This window comes from Pipistrellus hanaki (assembly GCF_964339955.1).
Source record: "Pipistrellus hanaki genome assembly, chromosome: 1".
Classification (NCBI taxonomy): domain Eukaryota; kingdom Metazoa; phylum Chordata; class Mammalia; order Chiroptera; family Vespertilionidae; genus Pipistrellus; species Pipistrellus hanaki.
The window spans coordinates 84,451,635-84,475,743 of record NC_140503.1 but is presented as its reverse complement, the minus strand read 5'-3'; the positions used below and the strand labels follow the sequence as shown (position 1 = coordinate 84,475,743).

Below are 24,109 nucleotides of genomic sequence, written 5' to 3'. Positions count from 1 at the left end.
CAACCATAAGGCATGATTTGTGGCTAAACTGTTTGAGGTAAATATATCAAAATGATGTAAAAACTGAACTTTAGTGAATTATTATAGCAGACTTTCATTTGGCATTGTATATAACAGATTATTATTTAATAGTCAGCATTTTGGTGTAAGACTCCAAAATTTCAACTAAACTTTTTAAATGGTGCTTAAAGAATTTATTCCTATAACTGTTTCCCAATGCAAAGTGCCATGTTTCCAGGAAAACGCATTTGCTCTTAAAGGTATATACAAATAAAAGCAGTATATTAAATCTACTTACCAAGAGGAGAAAATTTTATGGGTTTTAATATGATAGAAAGCATTTTAAAAATACAATCCTTCCAGGTGCACTAAAGGAAGAGGGAACTGATATTGTATGGTATTTGACCTGCATAATAATAAAAATTATATTGAATAAAAACCCACAATTATATAGTAAACTGAAAGCCCAAAATATATGCAACTGATTTTGCAATAGAAATAGAATATGCAAGAGTGGTAGCATTTATCACTGGGCATTAACACACAGGTGATAAGGAGTAGACAGAACAGAGTAAATAATGCTAAAATATTTTCAATATTATATATATTATATAAGAGATAACTACATTTCTAAATAAGATAAATTATAAACTACAAGAGATAATATCTGAAACCATGTAGCATTGGTTATTTGAGCAGGTCACTTTCCTAAATGACATCCAAGAGCACTGGGTTCCAAATTATTTCAAGGATTATCCAAGTGGGGCATAGTATACATCAGGCCAGACCTCACTTGCTTTACAGGTTTTTTATAAGCTGCTTTGCCTCTTCTGAGATATGTTTACTTGAAGGGTGGTTTACTTAATCAATCTGAGTATAGAAATAGCTCATTTTCCACAATATCTCAAAATAAACGTCTTTATTTCTTGAAGTCTAGTATTGTCTTTTGAGATCCTATTTATTTGCTAAATGAAAGATAACAGATTCTAAAAAATGTATTTTCAAATTCTTTCTTCACAGAGATTTTCCCCCGTTATTTTTTTCCTTTGTAAATGATTAATTCTGTTAACCCAGGCTGGAGGAATAAAGGGAAGTAGTGGTGTAACCAGAGGCTGGTAGAAGCTAGAACCATAGCAAATTTGGTCTACTCATAGCTGGAGGCTCAGAGGAGCACCAGCCACTGCCTAAAATTCACTGCCTGGGGCAGACAAGGAGGATGAGAAATACTCTGGTTTCTTCTATTCCACACTCTGTAACCTCCTATCAGTGCTTCTGTGTCTGAACACATGGAAGCCTGGGAAACCAGCCTCACAGAGGGCAGTCCCTCTGCATAATAGAGCAGAGCAAAACAAGAGAGGAGTGAGAAATGGGCCTGAAGACAAACAGAACCAGGGCTGACATCCTATCATTTTAGTGAGCTTTGGAGAAAAAGCTGACGTAATCATGCTTTTTTAAAATTCAGATATGATTGACATGTAGTGTTATATCAGTTTCAAGTGTACAAGTTAGTAATTCCATACGTGTATACATTGTGAAATATCACAGTAAGTTTAGTTAACATCCATCACCACACATAGTTACAATTTTTTTAGTATGTGATGAGAACTTTTAAGATCTACTCTCTTAGCATCTTTCAAATATACAGTATAGTATTATTAACTATAGTTACCATGCTCCATATATCCCCAGAACTTATTTATTTTATAACTGAAAATGTGTTTTTCTTGACCACCTTCACCCATTTGGCCATCCCCCACCCACAGGCTCTGGTAACCATCAGTCTATTCTCTTTGCCTATGAGCTTAGGTGTTTGTTTGTTTGTGTTTTTGAGCCCACTTAGAAGCGAGATCACATGGTGCTTGTTTTTAAAAAAATCTTTATTGAGATTATTGGGGTATTACTGGTTAATACAATTATATAGATCACAGGTGGACAATTCTCTAATACAGCCTCCACACTATTGTATTGTGTGTTTACCTCCCCAAGTCAAGTCTCCTTTTTATTTATTCCCCTTTACTCTCTTTGACCACCCTGCCCTCTGATAACCACCGTATTTTCGTCTGTTTCTATGAGCTTGTGGGGTTTGTGTGTGTGTATTTTCTTAATATCTTCGCCATTTCTCCTGTCTTTGTCTGACTTATTTCACTAGGCATAATGCCCTCAAGGCCCATTCATCTTCCATGTTGTCACAAATGGCAAGATTTCCTTGTTTTTTATGGATTAATGATATTCCATTATACATATATGTGTGTATGTGTGTGTCACATTTTCCTTTTCATTCATTTAGATTGCAAGCATGCATTTTCAATTCATCATGCTTAACAGGAACTTGCTTAGCATTTTAAGAGATAGTTAGATGTTGTAATCAATAAATCTTTTATGGAGAGATTTTAGGCAATGTGGCACTTGGCTTTCTGTAGGAAATAGCTTTCCTGCTCCGTGTAAGTGTAGCTCCTGGAATAGACCTAATGTAAGCATCGGCTAGCCATATGAAAGTTGCCTTGTTCTAAGTGTCCCCTCCAGATTTTAGCAGAGGAGATTTGACTACAATGCTGTACACATGGCAGTTAGGTAGACTCAGTCTCCTCTGAGGTTCTCCCCAGAGACACACATATACACTGTTTTATAGCCCTGTTCATATACTAGAACTTTGTGTACAATTGTGGGAGGACCCTGTCAACTGATGGTCATTGGTGCCAATTCCATGCCAACTGGAATCCCCAGTTTGGGGTGATACAACACAGCTGTGAGCACTGCCCGGCTGTGAGGCAGCCCTGGGGCCAAGCCCCTCTGTGGCTAGGCCTCACTGGCCTGCTCAGTTCTGTGCCAGTTCACTCTGCTCTGGAGTTTCAGGTCAGTTAGGGAAACTGAGTCTTTGGTGGAAAGGGAAAGTGCACTTTCAGTGACAGAGGGGAGCTGGCTTATATTGAGAGAAGTCCCCACCCCTGATCCTTGATTGGTCCATCCTCATGCAAATGAAGACTCCAAATCCTCACTGTTTGATTGGCCTAACAAGCCCTGTCCTGAGTGGTCAGAATGGAGCCACTCTGGTGAGTAAAGATGTTGATGGGGATGTAGCTGTTTTAGGAGGAAAACCTCAGTCTTATTTGTTAAAATAGGACTCCAGGAACTCATTTTTAAGGCCTGGCTCAGGTGGCAGAAACAGTGCAGGCAGGCAGCTCAGAGAAGAGGCAGGCAGATCAGTGCAGGCTTCTCCCTGACATGCAGAGTGCAGGAGAGGCCCCTGTGCAGAAATGGCTGCTAGGCTCTGTTTTGTTTTACTCTTTTTTGAGTCCAGTTAGCCACCAGAAGCGCTTTTTAGTAGGTATCTTCTTTCTCAGGGTCCACAACCCTCTGGTTAAGAACCAACAGCTACAAATGACAAAAGACCCTATTTACATGTATAACTGGGAAGACCAAAGGTAGCTTCTGGCTTTGTATTCTTCAAAAATTTAAACAAAATAATCAGTAATATCTCATATCGCCTCTCATTCTCTCAGCTGCTCACTCTTGCTCCCTTCCTCCCTCCCCCTCTCCTCTCAGCTTTTCTTTTCCTCTGCAAGCTTCATTTTAGGTGAGCTTCTCTCCCTTGGCACCAGTAGCTTACAGGGTCCTTGGTGTTCTTTGTGATCTCTCCTGAGGATAAGCTTATAGTTATGTATTCTAGAAGGAATCCATCCAACCAGAAAATGTTAGAGTTAGGCTGCCTGGGTTCAAATCTTGCTTCATTATTTATCTATAACCTCAGGAAGTTACTTAACTTCCCTGTGCCTTAGTTTCCTCATCTTTAAATGAGAACAACAATGGTATCTACGTTTTTGTGAGAAATAATAAACAAATAAATAAATGTATATATGTTATATATATATATATCATGTTTAATACTGTTTCAGCAAAGGAAAAGGAAGACAAACGGAGTTTATAAGGTAGTCAGGGAAACACAAGAGAGAATATAAAGTGTGGGAGAGGGGAAATGCTTAATATTGGGTCATTCAGTTTCAAGTTTCTAAGCTGGAAGACTTGTGTTATGTGAGCGCTTCATTTAATTCCTTCCTGAGAAGGGTGTTTGCAAGTAGAGAGTCCTTCTGGGTCTGAGGGCAAGACAGCGTTGGTTCAGTCTATGTGTTCCTGTTGACGTCACCCCATGCTTTATTTTAGGGCGACATGCTGACCTTATTAGGTAACCCCCGTGGCTGGCACAGTGCCTGGCCTCCTGGAGGTGCCCCGGGAATGCTGTTGAATAAATGAGTATTTGATAACAGTCAGAAGTATCGTCCTATGAATTTTATGGCCAAACTGGAATGTCTAGAAAGTGAAGAATAATCAGCTTTGCTGTTTTCATTAAAAAAAAAAAAAAAAAAAAAAAAGTGAGGTTTCATAGAAGAGGTGAGAAGTAAGAATCCATTGACATAGAAAGGGAGAAATTCACTGATAGAATGGAGGGCAAAAGCATCTCAAGCCGTGGTGGATTTCAGGGACTGAGTGGGAAAGAGTGAGGGGGAGGGTTTCCACTGGGGCTGCCAAGATAAGAGGTGGGTGGACTGCGCTGGCAGCAGGGATTGGAGCTGCTGAGGGAACATGTGACAAGCTTTAAGATGGACCTTCATATGGGACCACACCGGCTAAGTGAAATAAAATGAATGACACCTCTATAATGTTAAGTTTTTTTAAGTGCCACATTTTAAAAAGTAAAAGGAAACAGGTAAAATTAATTTTAACGATCTATCTTATTTAACCTCATTACCCAAAACATTGTCATAGCAACATGGTAACCAATATAAAAATTATCAATGAGATAACTTGTATTCTTTATCAGACCAACCCTAGAAATCTGGTGCATATTTTACACTTAAAGCACATCTCAATCCTGACTGCTCAGTCACATTTCCAAAAGCTCAACAGCCACGTGTAGCTAGTGGTGAATGGATTGGGCAGCACTGGCCTGCAGAGCCATGGGAAGGGAGTTCTTTAAAGGGAAGGACACTTGGTTTCTTTGTAAGAATACTCTTGTTTGTGCGGGGGAGGGGGGGGGGCGGGGAACCTGTTTCTCTGTTTTCCGTGTCCATCTCCATCACGGAAAAGGAAACAGTCAGGTTCCTGAGTGGAGGAGCTGGGGATTAAGAAATTAAAGAAATAAAGAGACCAAGAGGCAGAAATAGATTCATCAAGTTGGGAGCTAAGTGGGCACCATCCTCTCTGATTGAGAGGCAGCAAGCCCTGAGCCACGCAGCAGGTTTATTTTATAGGGTCAAAGGAGCTTATATGCATTCTTAATTAGGCTTTAGCATTACTGGATTTACATATCTAGGCCCACCCCTGCTGACACCTGGACAAAGGTAAGTCAGAAACTGAATAACACCCCCAGCCCTCTTGGGGGGGCTGTAACTGAGACACGGACTCTGCCAGTGCCTGGGGCTCAGCTGACAATTTAAAGGATGTCCATGTGCCTTCCCAGGCGGCCCTCTACATGTTTGGAATGGGGTTGCTAATCTTACCTAAAAATAGACAAAACATGTAAATTGATCATACCCTCACTACACCCATAGCCGATCAGAGTGAGTTTGCAAATTAACCCAAAAAAATTGGTCTTAATTCACATACACAGGCTCCCAACGCCTGTGTCCCAGGAACATCCTGGCACCCAGGTCGCTGTGAGGTAAGGCCGTGTGGTCCCAGAGCAGCCTGGGAAGGGCCTGAGCCAGGGGGCTCCTGGGCAGGCCCAAGCCTGCTATCAGAGCCGAGGGGACAGGAGCGGAACCTGCGATGGATCACAGGGAGCTGGGGATCCCCTCCCACCCAAGGCCAACAGCTTTCACCAGAGGCTGTCAGCCTTGGGTGGGCAGGAGCAGAGCCTTCAGTGGATTGCAGGGAGCTGCGGGTCCCCTGCCCGGGCCTAAAGCTTCGCCCAGCCCATGATTGGTGTGAACTATAAAGGAAACACCTTTTCTTTTTTTGTTAAAATATACCTTATTTATTTTTTCACAGAAAGGAAGGGAGAGAGTTAGAGAGTTAGAAACATTATGAGAGAAAAACATCAATCAGCAGCCTCCTGCACGCCCCCTACTGGAGATGTGCCTGCAACCAAGGTATGTTAACCTTGACTAGAATCGAACCTGGGACCTTTCAGTCCCCAGGCTGACGCTCTATCCACTGAGCCAAACAGGTTTTGGAGGAAACACCTTTTCTGACTGCACATTGGCTAAGCTTCCTGTATGCCACTGGTAATATTCTTAGTAACTTGGGTAATAAGAATCCAAAAAGGTGATCTAGGGTTTTCCCACCACACTTATGAGAAAAAAACGAAGGTCCACTGCTGGAGGGCTAAGAAATGTCATATCCAATCCTAGCTGGTTTGACTCAGTAGATAATGCCTCGGCCTGCTGACCACAGGGTCTGGGTTCGATTCTGATCAAGGGCATGTACCTAGGTTGCAGGCTCCTCCCCTGCCGGGGTCCAGATCAGGGCTCATGTAAGAAGCAACCAATCAAAGTGTTCCTCTCACTTTGATGTTTCTCTCTCTTTCCCTTTCTCTTCCACATTCTCTAAAAGTCAGTGGAAACATATCTTCATGTGATGATAAAAAATAAATAAATAAAATAAATAAATGTGTATCTTATGAAAGACATCTTGAAAATGCCTAAAGAAAGTTGTCTTTCTTTCTTTTTTTCTTTTCTTTTTTTTAATGAAAGGACTGGAGTCCGTGTTGATGAAAACACCTTGGTGGCTGTGGTGACTGGCAGTGGCTGCAACAGTGGGGTGATGGGGCTGGTGCCTTCCCCTGATCAGCCCGGTTGCCTCCCACAAAGGGAAGCCAGACTCTCCATCAGGGAGCGGGCCTGATTTCTGCACTGTGCCCCTAGTTTTAAATAAGCAAGGTCCAATGTGGGATGGAATTTTACTACAGATGCATTTGAACGTTTGTGCCTGTGGGCAGAAAATGGTTTTCAAAGCTCCAAAGATTTATCAAAGTCACAGTCTAAGAAGGTTTTACCTTAGATCCCTTTCACACTTTTGTTTTCAGGAAGGGAAATGGTTTTTTGTGTTTTAGGAAGAGAGAATTACTGAGGTAGTCCGCCATTTTCATAATTTGTGTCATTTCATTTTTGAAAGGAGCATAAATCAGGTGCAAACTAAATTAATTACTGATCCTGCAAGGACTGATCCTTTAGAAGCACGTGCTGTTGAAGAGCTGCAAGGCATGTGTTCCGGTGGGTGCGGGGAAGGGGAGAGGGGAGGGGCACTTCACCTCCCCTCGTCGACATGTAGTCAGAGGCTGCTAGTGAGTGGACAGGCCAGCACACACCTCGGCTTTCGTCCTTCCTCCCATCAGGACTTACCTTGCACTGAAAAGTCCTATCATACTTCTCTCAGAACATATTAATCACTGTGTGAATTCTAAAGACTCACATGGGTTAAAAAACTTGGCACCGCTGTGTTGTTACATATGTGCTTATGGGGCTTCTACTCGATCTGTGAGATTGAATTACACTCTCTACCCCAGGCCCCCAAACCCCACTGACTATGAAACTTAGGGGTTGGGCCTACCAGTATTTATGTCTAACACCCTCCTGGGTGAATCTTAAGCAGCGAGCCCAGACTGATCACTGGTCAGCCTTTGGAAACCAGAACTGAATACCCTATAGGCAGTTCAGTAAAAGGTCTTCACGTAAATAATTTCTCGTGTGTGTGTGTGTGTGTGTGTGTGTGTGTGTGTGTGTGTGTGACACCTCTCATTAACCTGTGGTTCTCATTGGTTCATTTATGTAAACTGCTTTGTTAATAGTGAATGGAGGTGGAAGGACAGAAGTTTCCTTGAAGAGTTCATTCTTTGGTTTGAGGGAACAATATGGGAATATATTATCTACAGCCAGAAAAAAAACACACATATTTTCATCCTCCTGAGTGGAGATTCAGAGACAAAAATCAGTGCCAGAAGATGGGAGAAGAGTGAGTATCACTTGCTATGGAGAGAAGTTAAATGGCTTTAATGGGTAAAAAAATGATTTAGAGGCATAAGCCCACCACAAACATTAATAAAAGAGAAATTGAGGATGGACTGTGGTGAACGGCTGCTTTGTGGGGAGCCCAGCAGAGAGAGAGCGAAGAGCTAAGGACTGGGAACATCTACAGCCTCCGTGAGGGAAGAGGGGGGTGGGGAAGGGGGGACTGTGGTCTTGAAACTGAACACTTCATCTGGAGGTCGGACGGGGGCGTTGAACAACCATTGGGGCTAGCAGAACAGCAGGATGGAAACCAAGGAATGAAGAATGCTTTTCCCCAATAGACCCTCTTTTTTTTTTTTTTTAAAGGAAAGGAATCCTTTGAAAATGGGGAGAAAACATTGGGAAAGGCTTAGTTGGAGTATAGAGTGAAGGCAGTAGAGGCAATAGAATTAAAAAAAATATTAACAGGGCAGCTGAGAGGGTTATTTCCAAATATCAATGATTTGTCCATAATATAAAACATTAAAATCACATTCATGGCTACACCATGGTTCTACCTGATTTCTCACTGTGCATAGAAATTCAGGGCTAGACCACTGTCCGCTTGTTTCTAACTACGGAGAGAATGTGTCTAAAGTAAAACAAGCAAGGAGCAAAATAGCATTCCTATAAGTATATTTTTACTGGGACTGTGTATGTAGCTAATTTAACCAGCGGCAACGTATAATGGTATGAAATGCTTACTGTATCCCCTAATACATGTGTATGTAACTTCAACTTTGCTTTTGTGGTTTCATAACTCTTTTAGGGTTGAATTTAAAATGTCTTTGTAGATACTGAACCAAAGCAAGGAAGTGCTGGGTGCTGGGCACACTGCAGCTCTGCATTGCCTATGCCTCCCTTTCCATTAAAGATTTTATTTATTAACATAATTGAATAAAAATGGTACACAGGATGGATAACTTATTTGGAGAGGATAGAGGTGATAATGAACTATGTTCTGCTTGACACATTGTAGGGCTGCAGTGAATATGTGCTAAGTGAATAAACATGTGCTTTCAAATGACTTTTGTTCCTGCCTAAGTGCTTTATTACAAATTAAATTTATCCTGGCTAATGAGTTCATGGCAAACTCTAAGGGGTCCCACATTTGTATAGTGACTTCATTCAGAAGACTAATATAACCTCCGCGTGACCCTAAACCAGAGAAAGCGATCCTGCTTTGTGCCCTGTCCAGAAGGCTGCGTGTCTCCATTCCGGAAAGGTGTCTCTTTCTGGAGACAGGCAGAGGGTCTGGGGATGCAGACCACAGCCCATGAAGAGATTTCACTAATATTTCTTCTGGGAGTTTTACTCGGACAGTGTCCTGCCTCTCTTTGGGATGTCACGGGTTGGATCAGAATTACGGAAAACTCAGAAGGGCCCACACTCTAAAGCCTGGCTGCTCCCTCCCATTCGGTGGTCCTTCCGACCAAACATAATTGCAATTGTTTCCATATCCATAGGGAGTGCCCCACACATGCCGGCTTGTGCTGCTACTGAGCAGTTCTAATCACTTTTCCATGGCCCAGCAGTGACGAGGAGAGGAGAGAGAATGAGGGCACCTGAGGGGCTGTTGCTCTGAGGCAGTACAGTGGGGGGCAGGGGAGGGTCCCAAAGACCTTAAGCAGAATAATCTTGCTTTCATAGGCTAAAATTATTTTTCAGATTTATTAATAAGGAGAAAATCCTTTCTTTAAAAACAATCCAGTCAGCTTCCCCGACATAAAATAACTATTATTCTATTATGTTAAATCAACCATAACTCACTTTGTAATCTTGACCTGTTGTTTCTCTTTTTTATTTTTTTAATTTCTTTTTGTATATGGAATTCTTTTTAAAATCACTCCCTGGAGGAGCGTGCTATTTTTGTGATTCACGTTGTGGAACCTTTGTAAAGCGTTTAATCTCTGCTTAAATTGTGTTTTTGTCTAATTTTTTAAAGTAAATAGTTTGTGTAGCTATTGCTCCTCAACTAATTAAATAAGCTGAGAAGACTCTCCCTGAGCTAATAACGTGAGGTACTTTCTGTTTTGATACCTCTCTCTTCCTTCTGCTTCACTGCACAGACGGTCCCAGCTCAGAGCATGAAAAACGTCTGTGTTCTTTTGTTTTTAAAATATAGTGAACATACACTGTTATTCCGACCTGTGCATCTCCACGCCTGCCAATGGGCTTTTCCAGACTTCTTTTTTTTTTTTTTTTAAATCTGAGAGGTAAATAATTCTTAAATGGATTTCTTTTCCTTTTTTCTTCTTATCCTCACCTGAGGATATGTTTTTTGATTTGAGAGACAGACAGAGAGAAAAAGAGAAACATCAATGTGAGTGAGAAACATTGATCAGTTGTCTCCCGCACATGCACAGGCCAACAGGGAATTGAACCTGAAGCTCAGGCATGTGCCTTGATGGAAATTGAACCCATAACCTTATGGTGTATGGATGACACTCCAACCAACTGAGCCACCCAGACATGGCCCAAGGGGGTTGATTTCCTATCTTTGCCAAAGGAAAGCAAATTCTAAAATGAGCATCAGCATGGAGACTGGCTTGTGTGTCCCACACGCAGCGCCATCACCCTGGCACTTTTAGGGTTTTATCCCAACTGCTTTTACATGTTCAGCAACTTCACTCACCTAGTTATTTAGCCAATGTTCACCACAGGTTCCCCGACAATGAGATATTTTGCCCTAGCCATGGCTTTAGATTCCAATTTTGGATTATTAAAACTTAATATGACTATAAAATATATGAATAAAATAAACTGATTTGGGATCATTTTGAATTAAAAACAAATGGGATATTTTTCTCATTATTTTTATGCAATCATAAAATTTTCTCAGATAATCTATTTTAAGTACAGATTCATGACGGATGCATTTGGAACTAATATGTCTATTTTCAGTAGATATTCAAAGGCTATTTGAGATAAAGTTATAGCTCTAAATTCAATAAGCAAAGTGAAAGTTAAAAATGTTTATATTTTTGGCTATTAGACTTATTTTATTGTGAATGGTTTCTAGTTAAGCTATGAGAAATCTGCCATCAGTGGAAAAAAAAATTGTTTTATCCAGGGATGTTTATCCAGAGATGTTCCTCAGCTGTGTCTATTTAAAAAACACACAAAACCAATTAAAAAAATGAAAGAAGGACCGGAATAGACACTTTTCCAAAATGAACATACACATGGCCAATAGACATATGAGAAAATGCTCAATGTCATTAATCACCAGAGAAATGCAAATTAAAATGACAATGAGGTATCACCTCACACCTGTCAGAATGGCTAATATCAGCAAATCAACAAACAGCAAGTGTTGGCGAGGTTGTGGAGAAAAAGGAACCCTCGTGCACTGCTGGTAGGAATGCAGACTGGTGCAGCCACTGTGGAGAACAGTATGGAGCTTCCTCAAAAAACTAAAAATGGAACTGCCGCTTGACCCAGCTGTTCTACTTTTGGAAGTATATCCTAAGAATCCTGAAATACCAACCAGAAAGGATATATGCACCCCTATGTTCCTAGCGGCACAATTTACAGCTAATATTTGAAATAGCCCCGTGCCCATCAGTAGTTGAGTGGATAAAAAAGCTGTGGTACATTTGCACCATGAAATACTATGTATCTGTAAAAAAGAAGGATCTTTTACCCTTTTTGACAGCATGGATGGAACTGGAGATTATTATGCTAAGCAAAATAAGCCAGTTAGAGAAAGACAGATATCACATGATCTCACTCATATGTGGAATCTAATGAACAAAATAAAATGAGGAACAAAATTGGCCTAGAGTCATGGATGCATGGAACAGACTGACAGATCTCAGAAGGTAAGAGGGGGAGGAGTTGGGAAGAGATTAACCAAAGGACTTATATGCATCTGGGCATAGCCCATGGACACAGACAAAAGTGTGGGGAAAGCCAGGAGCGGGCAGGGGCCGGGTGGAGGGGGACAAAAGGGGAAGAATGGGGGGCATCTGAGATACTGTCAACAATGAAAAATTAATTAATTTAAAAAAAACACACCAAAAAACAGGTGCTGGTCTAAGAAGGTCTGGAATAAGCCTTAAATTAAAATGTCAGGCCTTAGCTGGATTGTCTCAGTGGATAGAGCGTCAGCCTGCAGACTGAAGGGTCCCAGGTTCAGTTCCGTTCAGGAGCACTTACCTGGGTTTCGGGCTGAGTCTCCAGTTGGGGGCTTTGCAGGAGGCAGCTGATCAATGATTCTCCCTCATCATTGATGTTTCTATCTCTCTCTCCCTCTTCCTTCCTCTCTGAAATCATGAAAATATATTTTTTAAAATAAAATAAAATGTCAAGTGTCACAGAGGAAACACTTTAGGATATTTAGCTGGACTCTTCCTGTAGAGTGAGAAAACGTGTCAGTGTTGAGAAAGAAGCTTGAGAAGCGAAAGCTCTAACTGTGGCCTGAGCCTCAGGAGCTCAGGTCATGCCCTCGGGAAAGCTGCCTTTGAGTTCAGCATAGAATGGGAATCAAGCCTAACGAAATCTAAATTGTTGGGATTGAAGCACAGCTTACAACTTTGGTTATCATGGATATTCTAGAAGATTGTTTTTCCTCTTTGTGAAGCAAAAAAGAAAAACATAAATTTCTTTAGACAAATATAAATTTAAGGCTGATAATGTAATATAATAACTATGAACCTTGACCAAAAATTGATAAAACTGTTTAACATTCCTGGAAAATCGATTAATTCTTAAAATATTCTTGTTGAGATGGCTAAAATAGCCTTATTGTTTTTGCTTTGCAGTCAGGGCGCAGCTGAGATTTAGTTTTGACATAATGAAGAAGTTTGCAAGATGATAAATAGAGCTGTGTATTCTCTAGATGCAGTTCTGCATGCTCTGGGCCAAGTTCCTACAGAAGAAAATGTTCCCATTTGGGGGTTATTGAATAATATTTTCTCCAGTGAAACTTCTGTGAGTACCTAATAGGTTACATACTTTCCTTTTATAGCAAAAACAATCCAAAATTAAACTGAATAAGCCTCAGTTTGGAGTAATGCAATGCTATCCAGGACATGCATTTCTCGCTTTTATGAGAAGACAACGTATCATGGTAGATTGCTCACTATCGGGTGTAATTCAGTGCTGCTAAATACTAGGCTTTAGAATCTGTTATCTTTGTATTTGTGTCCTTTTTAATTCTGAAGTGACAAGTGCACACAAGGAAAAAGTATTTATTTTATTATTTTTTATTTTTATTTTATTTATTTATTTATTTTTATGTTCTAAAGTGGAAGCTGGTTAAAATTCTGACTGTGTTCATGTCCAAAGGACGAGTTAACAGAGATGACCCCTTTGTGGCCAGGCTTTCAGTGTCAGGGGAGAACATGATTTAACACACATCCGCTTAGGGAGGCAATGGTCATGCAGGAAGGTGAAGACCGGAGACCAGAGGCCTCATTTCACTGCCAGCCCAGCTGCCTGGGTCAGTGAACTGCTCTGGGACTAGTTCTCACCTGGAAATTAAGGGTAAACCTCCAAGTGATCTCAGAGGCTCTTCCAATTTGATATTCTATGTTTCTAAAGCCATGTTTTCATTGCCTAAAAGTCACATGACCATAGCACACATCCAATAGAGGAGTTTTCCTATTCCTTGAACATGCCAGGCTCTCTCCTGTCCCAGGACCTGGATGTTTGGTATCCCTTATGCCTGGAATAACTAACTCCTCAGCCATCATCCCTGGCTCAGCTGCCATCTCCTGGCCATCTCATCTGAGGTGGCCTCCTGTGTTCCTTTCTCATTACCCTATTTTTCTTTGCTCTAGTCTTCTGATCTTCTCAAGTTGATTTGTTTGTGTACTCATTAACTGTCCGCCTCCACAAGGATTCTAAAAGCAAAGGACTCTCTTTCTTTAGTTTACTGCTGTATGTATGCAGTGTCTAGAAGAGTGTGGCACAAGGAGAAATCGTCATCTGGACCTCGGGTCACTGGACCTCTCTCAGTTCTGTCTAGTCCCTGCCTAGGTTCAACCCCCTTTCTTCAGCCCAATGCATGGATGAGCACCCCAGCCACTAGACCAGGAACAGCAGCACTCTTTCTCCTGGGTAATGTGAGCATGGTGGGCAGGATGCTGGTGACAGAGAGGCCTCATGTGGCCATCCTAGATGCTCCTTAAGGTATGTTTTTAGTGCACACAGTATCTTATTTTTACCTACACAACTCATGAGGCTAGTTTGTTTTATTTTTTACTTAATCACGCCAGTTGGAATAGGCAGAGCCAGTTGCATTCCTCAGGTAGTTCTTTTTGTTAGCTTAGTAATTGGCTTAACTCTCATTGAATTAAAAGGTGTAAAAAATATCTTTTAAAAATTTTTGTTGATTTTATTGGGTTACATTGGTTAATAAAATTATATAGGTTTCAGGTGTACAATTCTATAATTCATCATCTGTACATTGTATTATGTGTTCACCACCTCAAGTCAAGTCTCCTTCATCACCATTTACCCCTTCTTTAGTCTATTCTACCTCCCGCTTCCACCTCCTTTCCCTCTGGTAAGCAAGAGTTGTTGTTGTTGTTGTTTTTGCTCAATTCCTTCATCCTTTTTCAACAGTTCCCCAATACCCCTCCCCTCTGACAGTTGTCAGTCTGTTCTCTATATCTATGAATCTGTTTCTATTTTGTTTGCTAGTTTATTTTGTACATTAGAGGCTATTGCATTCTTCAAGGTAGTTCTTTTTGTTATCTTAGTGATTGTCCTAACTCTATTGAATTAAAAGGTGTAGAAATATTTTTTATGAGAATTTGTTAGGTACCTTAAACTTTTTCTCTTTCAGAGACAAACAGCATTAGTAGTGTCAAGCAGGGCTCCAGCTTTATTTCAAAACAAAAATAATGCATGACTTCCAAAAGTAATATTTTCTAGTCTCTTCTCCTGGAATCTGAGGTAGGGGAGAAGAAGAAGGAGAGGGAGAGAAGGAGGGAGAGAAAGATAAAGAGATTTCTTAAAAAAGTGTAAATCACTACTTCTGAAGCAATATCTTGGAATGATTTTTGAATTTATGCTAATGGTTGGCACTAAAGAATTATAAATTAGTGTTTCTATTTCATGTTACATATTGAAAACTTAAGTAGTTTATTTATTTGATTTTCTTTTAGTACTAGAATGGGGAAACTCATAGGTTTAAAAAGAAAAAAGAAATAACTCAGAAATTCATCCTCAGGTTGAAGAAGTGAAAAAGAACTATTGTTTGCATTTTGATTTCCCAGAGTGTGAGAATACTGTCCCTATCCAGCTGCTTGCCAAGTTCTGAGAGAATATTTAGGAGTCCTTCTTGGGTAGCACAGGGAGGGCCCAGCAAAGTCAGGGTGTTGTATGCGGGTGTTCCAGGTTTCAAACTGTAGCAAGGGAATGATAGAAAAGAGAGAAGCATTCCCAAATCAAACATAACTCTCAGGAAATGAGCCAGAACACCTGTGAGAGGTCAGTGGTCAGAAAATACTAACTCAGGGTTCAATATGTTGATCACATTACACAAAAGAAAATGGAAAATGGCCATAGATAGTGGAGAGAAGAAAACTGGAATTGTATGGAGAGGGTGGGAACTAAGGGTTCTGTCATTCTAAAACGTTTTTCTCCCATGACTCTGTGATGTTTCAGAAAATATTTCCAGAATTGACGCTAAAACTTTCTGGTGACCTCTTGTTGCTTAAGCATCAGGTTGGGAAGTTATTTGTCTCTCTCTGTTAACTCCCCGAGGCCCACTTCTGGGAACCTTCTGAAGCCATTCTTTGGCCGCTGCTTGCAAGGCTCCAGGAGGGGTGAGGGAGGGCCAGCAGGCAGAGATGGAGGGAAATCACTGCCTTGAATCATAGGCCGTTCACTTCGACGGAGAGAAAAGTGGTTTGCAAACATGACTTCATGGGACCTCCTAGTGAAAAAGAGGGTGTTTTTTCCATCTCATTTCCCAGCTCTAAATCCTCTGAAATCTGCCTGATTTTTGCCAGGTGTCAAATTATAACCCTCCCTGTTGACCAGGAATGACTAATGGTGAATCTAATGACTATGCAAAGTTGGAAATTCACATTTTTAACTTACTGGCTGCATTATGTTTTTACAAATTGTGAAGAAAAAAAAAATGGTTTCCCTGAAAAAGCCAATAAAAACAAAGTTTTGGTCTTGATTGCAGTGCTCACTTGCAGTTGTTGACCCTGTAGGTGCTCCAGGAGAAAGAAAAAGGGAGTGGCAGCCAGCCCATCTTCAGGCCCGAGGCTCCTGCCCAGCAAATGACGCCAGTGCCCCTCTCCTGGGGGAGTGAAGTGATGACAGCACCGCTGGGCAGAGCAACGTTTGACCCTTAAACTGCTTCATCTTCAAGCAGCTGTTTTCCTCTTTCCACCATCCCCTGAAGGAAGCAGGAGGCTGAAACATCTGATCTTTTTTTTTTTTTTAATCCCCTCGAATCATTTAAAAGTTTAAATGAATGAGGACCACTTTGGTCTCTGGCCACTCGCTAATAGGCAGTCATTCTCAAAAAGCCTCCGCGAAATGTTCTCTCACTCTGTGTGAAAGGAGCTCCGTCCCCACGAGCTTCCTCTGTATTTACGCCTGGCCCCAGTGCTGCCTTGAGAGCTCATAAAAACAAATCTGCCTGCAGCCAGGCCGGCGGTAATGGGATCTGGAGCCTCTCCCCGCAAGGTCACCTGTTTAAATAGAGACTCCCGCGGAGCTGCCTGAGAGGTGTTTCCATTGGAGGGCCTCTCGCTCACTCGCTCTAGGTGTCCTCTAGATAGGGAGCTTCCTGCGTGGCCCATTCCCCTGGGCAGTCAATGATAAGAGTTCTAAATCCCACACCCGGGCAGGTCCAGCCCCCAGGCAGAAGATAAAGCACACTTTTAGACTTTAAATACAAAGAATTCCCTTCGAGATTAAAATAGAACCACCCAGTGTGGCTCAGTGGTTGAATGTCAACTATGAACCAGGAGGTCACAGTTCCATTCTGGCAGAGGCATATGGGCTCAATCCCCAGTAGGAGGCAGCTGATCAATGATTTTCTCTCATCATTGATGTTTCTCTCTTATTCTCTCTCCTTCTCCCTCCCCCTTTCTCTCTGAAATCAATAATAACATATTAAAAAAAACCAAAAAAAACAGAACCATATTTCACTTGGCTACTGGAGTGCATTATAGAGTCATCAAACAGTGGTAAATGTGAAAAGACCCCGTGGAAATGTAGGCCTGTAAAAATCATTGGGGGGGGGGGGGGGGGGGGGGGGGGAAGATGCCAAAAGTTGTTCCCAGGAATGAAATGGCTTTTGCACTAGCAGTGAGTTTCCTTGGACAAGTATCTCCCCCATTACATAAAAAGAAAACAAGCCAAATATTTGTGACTCTTGCTTGTTCTTTACATCTGATTCCACCCGTTCTGTGTGGGACATGTTTTCAGTGTCCAGCTTCCAATCTCCACAGGTAAGCTCAGTTCCCGCCTCATTCAGGTTCCAGCTAAGTTCACTCAATCAATGGCCCTGTGCTGCCTCTGCTGGACCAGCAATGTGCCAGGGTGTGGAGATCTCAGGGCTTCCACATATTGGTTGCCCCCATATCCCTGTATCTGGCACAGCCCTAATTAGCTACAGAGTTCTCCAAACTGGGGGCAGGGGGCCCCTTTCCACTGGCTTCTCCCATTTCAGGAGGGAGGGTGTCTTAGCTTCTGCATTTCAGCAAGGCTGTCCCCATTGCCCACAACCAAAGTCCCCCTCTCTTCTTACAAGCCATGTCTGAGCAGCCAGGACTCAAGCCTGAGCTGAGATCCAGATCAGGACTGGCCTGACTGCTTTGGAATCAAAGAATGAAGCCAGGGTAGAAACAATATACAGAAGGACAGGCTCACCGGAAGGAGAGCAAACAAAGCCAGCAGTTCCCGGTTGGGGTCATAAAGCTCCTACTTCCTTTTCGGACCAACAATAAACAGAGTCAGTCAAATCAGTAAACATTCCTCCCCACACGAGTGGGGATTTGTGTTCAAAGACGACAGATTGGGTGCCGCCTTACCCACCTTGCTTTTTCCTCCCCCCCCCCCCCCCCCCAGCCCCCAACTTAACAGAGATCCTAGAGAAACCGCTTTCTTTGTAAGGTAAGCCATGGTTTCTTAACCTGGGCTCAGCAGACACTTTGGGCAGGTTAATTCTTTGTTGTGGTCTGTTCTGGGCTGTGTAGAATGTTTTAACTGCATTCATGGCCTCTACGGATGAGATGCCAATACTACCTCCCTCATGACAACCAAATATCTCCAGACATTGCCCGATGTGCCCTGGGGAACAAAAGGACACTCCATCCCCATTGAGAACCACTGGGTTAAACAAAGAGATGAACCCACTGGCCTCATGTATAACAGGCATAAGTACTGATGTGACAAAGGTCCCAAAGACATCAGACTATGATATCATGACCCGGAAGACATGGTACTGTATTTAGATCTGTGGTCCTCAAACTTTAGTGTCCCTGGAGGGCTGCCTACAATGCACCCTAGAGTCACTGATTCAGCCATTCTGCATGGGGCCAACAAACAGCATTTCTAAACAGGTGGTGTTGATGCTGGGGTTCCTAAAGACTAATGGGCTGGGCCTTTCTGGATCAACAGGTGACCTACCATGGTGAGGAGGGAGTTATATTATGTTAAGCCTTCTATGTGTCTCTATCTGCCTCTTCATTGCCCACCATCCAGTGTCAGTTGGCCTCTTTTCCCCAAGATTCCTTTGATGGTACCTCCTCCTTTGACCTGTTCTCTTTCCCCAACCGTGTAGTAGCTCCACTAACACTTTCTGTGTGGCTGTTTGATGTGAGTCCATTTCCTGCTCCTGGATTAACCCAGGCCTACGCATCAGAAGGTGCTAATGGAGACCCAGCTCCTGGGTTCTTGTTAATCCTCCTCAGGTTCCACAGAACAAACTCCCAGGCCATGGGATACTGAGGGGTGCCTTGCCCGGCAGCGAAGAACCAATTTTATCACTGACATTTTTCATAAGTGCCAGGACATGGTGATAATAATAATAATAAAAAGCAAGCCAATGCTTATTATTAAAAAAACAAAAAACAAAAAAACAAAACACCTATACAAACAACACACTCCCTTATTGCCTGCAGCTCAGGCAAACTGCTAATACCACTCTCCCTTCATGTTTCCAAGGATGGCCAGATACCCCTCCTGCCTCGTGGGCTATAAAATTACAAGAGACACAATCACCTTCCTAGACTGCGGGTTTCTGTGCACTGTGGTTTTCTTGTTAGGTGCTCGACTGAACACTATGGCCATCCATGGCCCCCCTTTGTTGATGAGATTAAGTTCAGACTCATTGGTATGCCGAAGAGGCCTTTTGAGGAGGACCCCCAACCTACACTTTCAGAATCCACTGACTTTGAGGCACATACATTCTATCTGCATTAGACTATCATGTATTATTTTCCAAACACAACCTGTAACTACACAAAATGATGAAAATAGTAATAAAAATCATTAGCAACTACCTCATCAAGCTATGTGCCATGTATAGTTTTTCACTATTTGTCTATTTTAATCCTTCCAGCAAGCCCATAAGGAAGCACTACATTATCCCTATTTTACAGGTGAGAAACCTGGAACTTAGGGTCAAGCAATTGTGTAAAGGAAACAGCTAGGATTTGAACCTAGGCAGTCTGACTCTATACACTGGACCTTTCTGGGTTGGTAATTGACCTGCCAATGCTGAGGAAGGTAGAGATGAGGCAGCTACCTTGTTTTAAGCCTTCTTCCTCCCATCTTTAATTTCTGTGTTAAACAACCATGTACTCAAACCAAACTCCTAGGCCATGGAATACTGATTTGCAATGGTTACTCTCATCCTGCTTCTCCTTGGGGAAATTCTCTCTTCTTCAAGATACAACTCAAATACAACTACCTCCATGAATCCTCTTCTATATCTCCAGGCTGAATTAACCATTCTTTCCTCTGACTCTGTATAAATTTGTGCATGTGTGTATGTCTATAATGTATATAGTGTGTATATTTCACACCATAATGTTATTAGATTTTTGTAGACTCCTCGATGAAAATATGAGACCATGTCACATTTTTATTTGTTCCTAGCATCTAACACTGTATGTGGTGCCAGATAGATATTATATAAGTGCTAACCAAAGGGACGAGTAAATGAAAAGAATGATACATCTCAACTTTAAATATTGCTTTAAATTAACACAGGTCACGTCAATCTACCAGTTATCAACCCCGAGTTGAAACGAACACTTTATGCATATACTTCTGGTTTCTGGAGTATAAGAGATTTTCAGTCTACCTACCTTGGTATAAAATTGGGGGAAATAGACAGTATATGAACTGTGCTCTGTAATACAAGTGGAACAAAAGCAGGAGATGCATAATGCAGCAGTGTTTGTTGGAGGGCCTCAGAGGACACCTGAGACCTCTGAAAAATAGGGTGTTAGCTGCTAAAAGTCCCCAGGATCCAACCATTAAAAATCTGTGGCATTTGTCACTGGTCCAGCAGAACCAGGAGTAGCCAAGCTGAAGCAACTGCAGCCGAGTAAGCACACATTTGCATGTTCAGATGGGCAGAGCAGGGGCTGCTTGGGAGTGAGAGATAGTGGCCAGGCCTGGCGCAGGAACTGGATGTGGTGGCCTGAGGGAATCTGGCTGGCCCTGCTGCTGCTTAACAAGTTAGGAAATGGTTTCTAGACGTTAGAAATGAGTGCTCAGATATAAAAAACAGAGTGTCCTAGTCACATTGTGCTTCAGAGAGGGCTGTGTTTATAAGAGGTTGATGAATTGAAATAGCCTAGCTGTTCTGTTCAGATGATCCACTGTGAAATGCTTTACTTGAGTACAGCATTCACTCAGACAGCTTCTCAGGTTTTGCAATTTTAGGGTTGTCCTTGGGAGACTTTAATAAAAGCAGAGCCCTGCCAAAACATTTATCTGGAATATGTGATTCATATCTTATCATTACCATTTTCAAACGAACGATTTCATCATACTATTTCCTCTTGAATAATTGTTTTGGTTTTAGTGCCAAATTCCTTTGCAATAGTCTGTTTTATTTTGGCTACTGAGACAATTAAGTACTTTACAGCACTTCTGATTTTCACAGTACGAATGTCACAATTTATTAGCAAGGATGTATGTTCTAACAGATTTACAATTTCCTTTTTCATTGCATGGAAGCAATTTGATCCAGTTTCATGTTTATAATGTTCACTATATTTAAATTCAACATATTTGGTTTCCGTGTAAAATTTTAGGAGTGTTTCCTATACGGTTTTTAAAAATATATATATTTCAAACTGAATATTGTTGGCTCTATGTTTGTCTTGGAAATATTAGAGTGATGATTTTCTTATCAAAATTTTTATACATTATGATTAACACATGATGGTGGACTCCTAAAGAATACTATAACTGCTCTTAACACACAAACAAGAGAGCCAATAGGAATTTATGAGTTCATGTGAAGGGACCCTTCCATTTTTCTAAGTTTTTATATCTTGTGAAAATTACATATTTCATGTAATATATGAATTTGAGCATTCTAAATGAGCCAAGTCCAGTTACATAATGCTAGGAAGTCTAATTGTACTTTCAGCTGTTATAGCCAAATAATGCTCAGGAATTGCATTGACATTTTAATATGCTGTCACTTTAAGATACACCATGAAGTGTGAACAGAGCGCAGGGCACTTTAAGCAGGTGTGTCTAATTGTTAGTTTGGTGTGGTGTGTGTGTGTGTGTGTTTCCTAATAGCAATGTTATAGTTAAGAAAAGATGTAGAGTCGGGGAAGAGTGTTTCCATGCTAAAGCAAACTCACCAGGTTCCCTTTTGTTGGCTGGTGAAAACAGAATGCACCTTATCATCATTTCCACAGATTTTCTGTGTGTAGGTAATTCTGCTGAAGGTCCTTCCTGCTTCATGGACTAGGAAGTGGTCAGCAAACTCATTAGTCAACAGAGACAAATATTAACAGTACAACGATTGAAATTTCTTTTGAGAGCCAAATTTTTTAAACTTAAACTTTTTCTAACGCCACTTCTTCAAAACAGACCTGCCCAGGCCATGGTATTTTGTGGAAGAGCCACATTCAAGGGGCCAAAGAGCCGAATGTGGCTCACAAGCTGCAGTTTGCCAACATGGGACTAGAGGAAAGGCTACATGGCATGCTCCTGTGGATAGCAGTGAGCGTGCTGCCAATACTTCTGGCTTTGAGTTAAAGTCTGCAACTGCAAAAATAATCCTAAATTTGGGGGGAGGTAGATCTATTATATCGTTAAAAACTGTGTAAGAGTGTTTTCTAACTCTTCCAAATGTTTAATATGCTTGGGATCCTTCCAGAGTACCATGTTCATTATTTAGGAATTAGGGAAATCTCCTCAAAGTAGCTGATCTATTTCAGGAAAAGACTTTGTTTGGGGTTATGGTCATCATGCTGGCAAGCAAGCGAGCAAGCAAACACCAGTATATATAAAGCCACCCTTCGAGGGGTTCTGGGGATTAACAACTCAGAGAAGACTTAGCTGCTCATTTGGAGGACATACATTAAATGTAAGTCTCTCTCTTTTCTTTATAGGAAACATGATATTTTGAATACCCAAATATTATGCCATTAAGAGTAATAATTTTCATAACTTTTCTAGTCCCCATTTTTTGGGTCTGGTTTATCAGTTTATTTTTTAATCAGCCACATTCAACTGATTAATTCTCCTGACACCCGATAGAGCATTTTGTTACCAAGCAAATTATATTATTCATAGAAAAAAGAGTCTGCCTTTGCCCAGACTAAACCAGTGTCCCAGGTCCTTAATCTGACATGGTTTACTAGAGTGATGGAATATTCCAAGGTGACTTGCCTTTCTGGGATCTTAAATTCTCCCTGCGTGACTATAGAGACTCATGGGTATCAACTTGTTAGCCAGGCTCTAGTTAGGTAAAGGAATTCTGATCAATTTGCTCAGAATTGTCTCCAGCTGTGCAGGTTTCCGTCCCGGGTTGAACAGAAGCTGACCAAACTCTCCCTTAATTGCTTGCCTCTTTTTCTTCAGCCACTGAAATTAGGTGTGATTGGGCCCTAACAAATCATGTGACACATATGGCTTCCAGGTTATCTTACATACTTTATTTTGCACATAGTAAAGGGTACGTTTAATAAACGATTAATGACTCCCACATCTGTTAGCTCATTCATAATTAGAATATTTTCCTTTAAGTAACAATACCAAGCAATTTTTAAAACTGTAGTTTAAAATCTTACATTGTATCTCTTACTTTAAGAAGACTACAGGATGTCTCAGTCTTCACCATTTCCAGCATTTCCACTGGGAAAGAATAAGTAAAAGGAAAACAACCATGATTCTCTGTCACCTTCCACAGTCCCTCTGTGTACCCCTGTATTTTGCATTAAGTCTGAATTTTTAATAGTGAATGCAAAAGTCCCATCCAGCATAATCAAGACCAAAATGTTGCTTCCTAAGTAGATGCTGAATCCCTGCTCTCCCTTTTGGTGGAATGGTGCTGAGATCTATTCAGAGATTTTTGGAGGCTTCTGTGCCCTTGCTATGGCTCGGGAGAATAAATGCCTGGGGAGTATAGGTGATGTAGAGAGAGTCATATGTTATAACAAAGCAATAAAGTATCATTCAATTTTCCAGCGTGGTAACAAGGTACCCCAGCGAACATTATTTTTGAGAGAAAAGGTAGAAAAATCTGAGTTCTGATTAAGCAGCTTTCTGTGATCACAAAACCTTTTCTTGAGGGAGACTGTCGGCAAAGCCTTTCTTTCATTTTCTGCGGCTGCTCTGTGTGGCTAGGAAGCCAAGATGTGGAAAGAACCTTAGTGTTAGAGCAAGAATTTTGTGTTTGAGTCCTGACTTGATGACTTACTAACCATGCGAATTGACCACTTACTTAACTGATCCCAAGTTTTCTAATCTGTAAAATACAGATCATGATATCCACCCAAAGCAGCAGTTGTATAGATGCCATGCATGTGAAATGCCATGCAATTTCTGTGAGAGAGTCAGTCATTGGTAGCGATCATTACCTGTCTGCAAACATGGACTGGCGTGACTGGGAGCATGCATGCCTATCTGTTTGCTCTCTGAGCCAGGGAGTCAGGATAACATCTGTT

At 41.4% G+C, this 24,109-nt stretch overlaps 1 protein-coding gene across 7 annotated transcripts in view; it reads left to right on the top strand.

Annotated features, from left to right (window-relative positions):
* SLC25A21 (solute carrier family 25 member 21) overlaps nucleotides 1-24,109 on the top strand; it is a 496,250-nt gene that overhangs the window by 301,878 nt on the left and 170,263 nt on the right. The gene's annotated exons all lie outside the window — the stretch shown is intronic.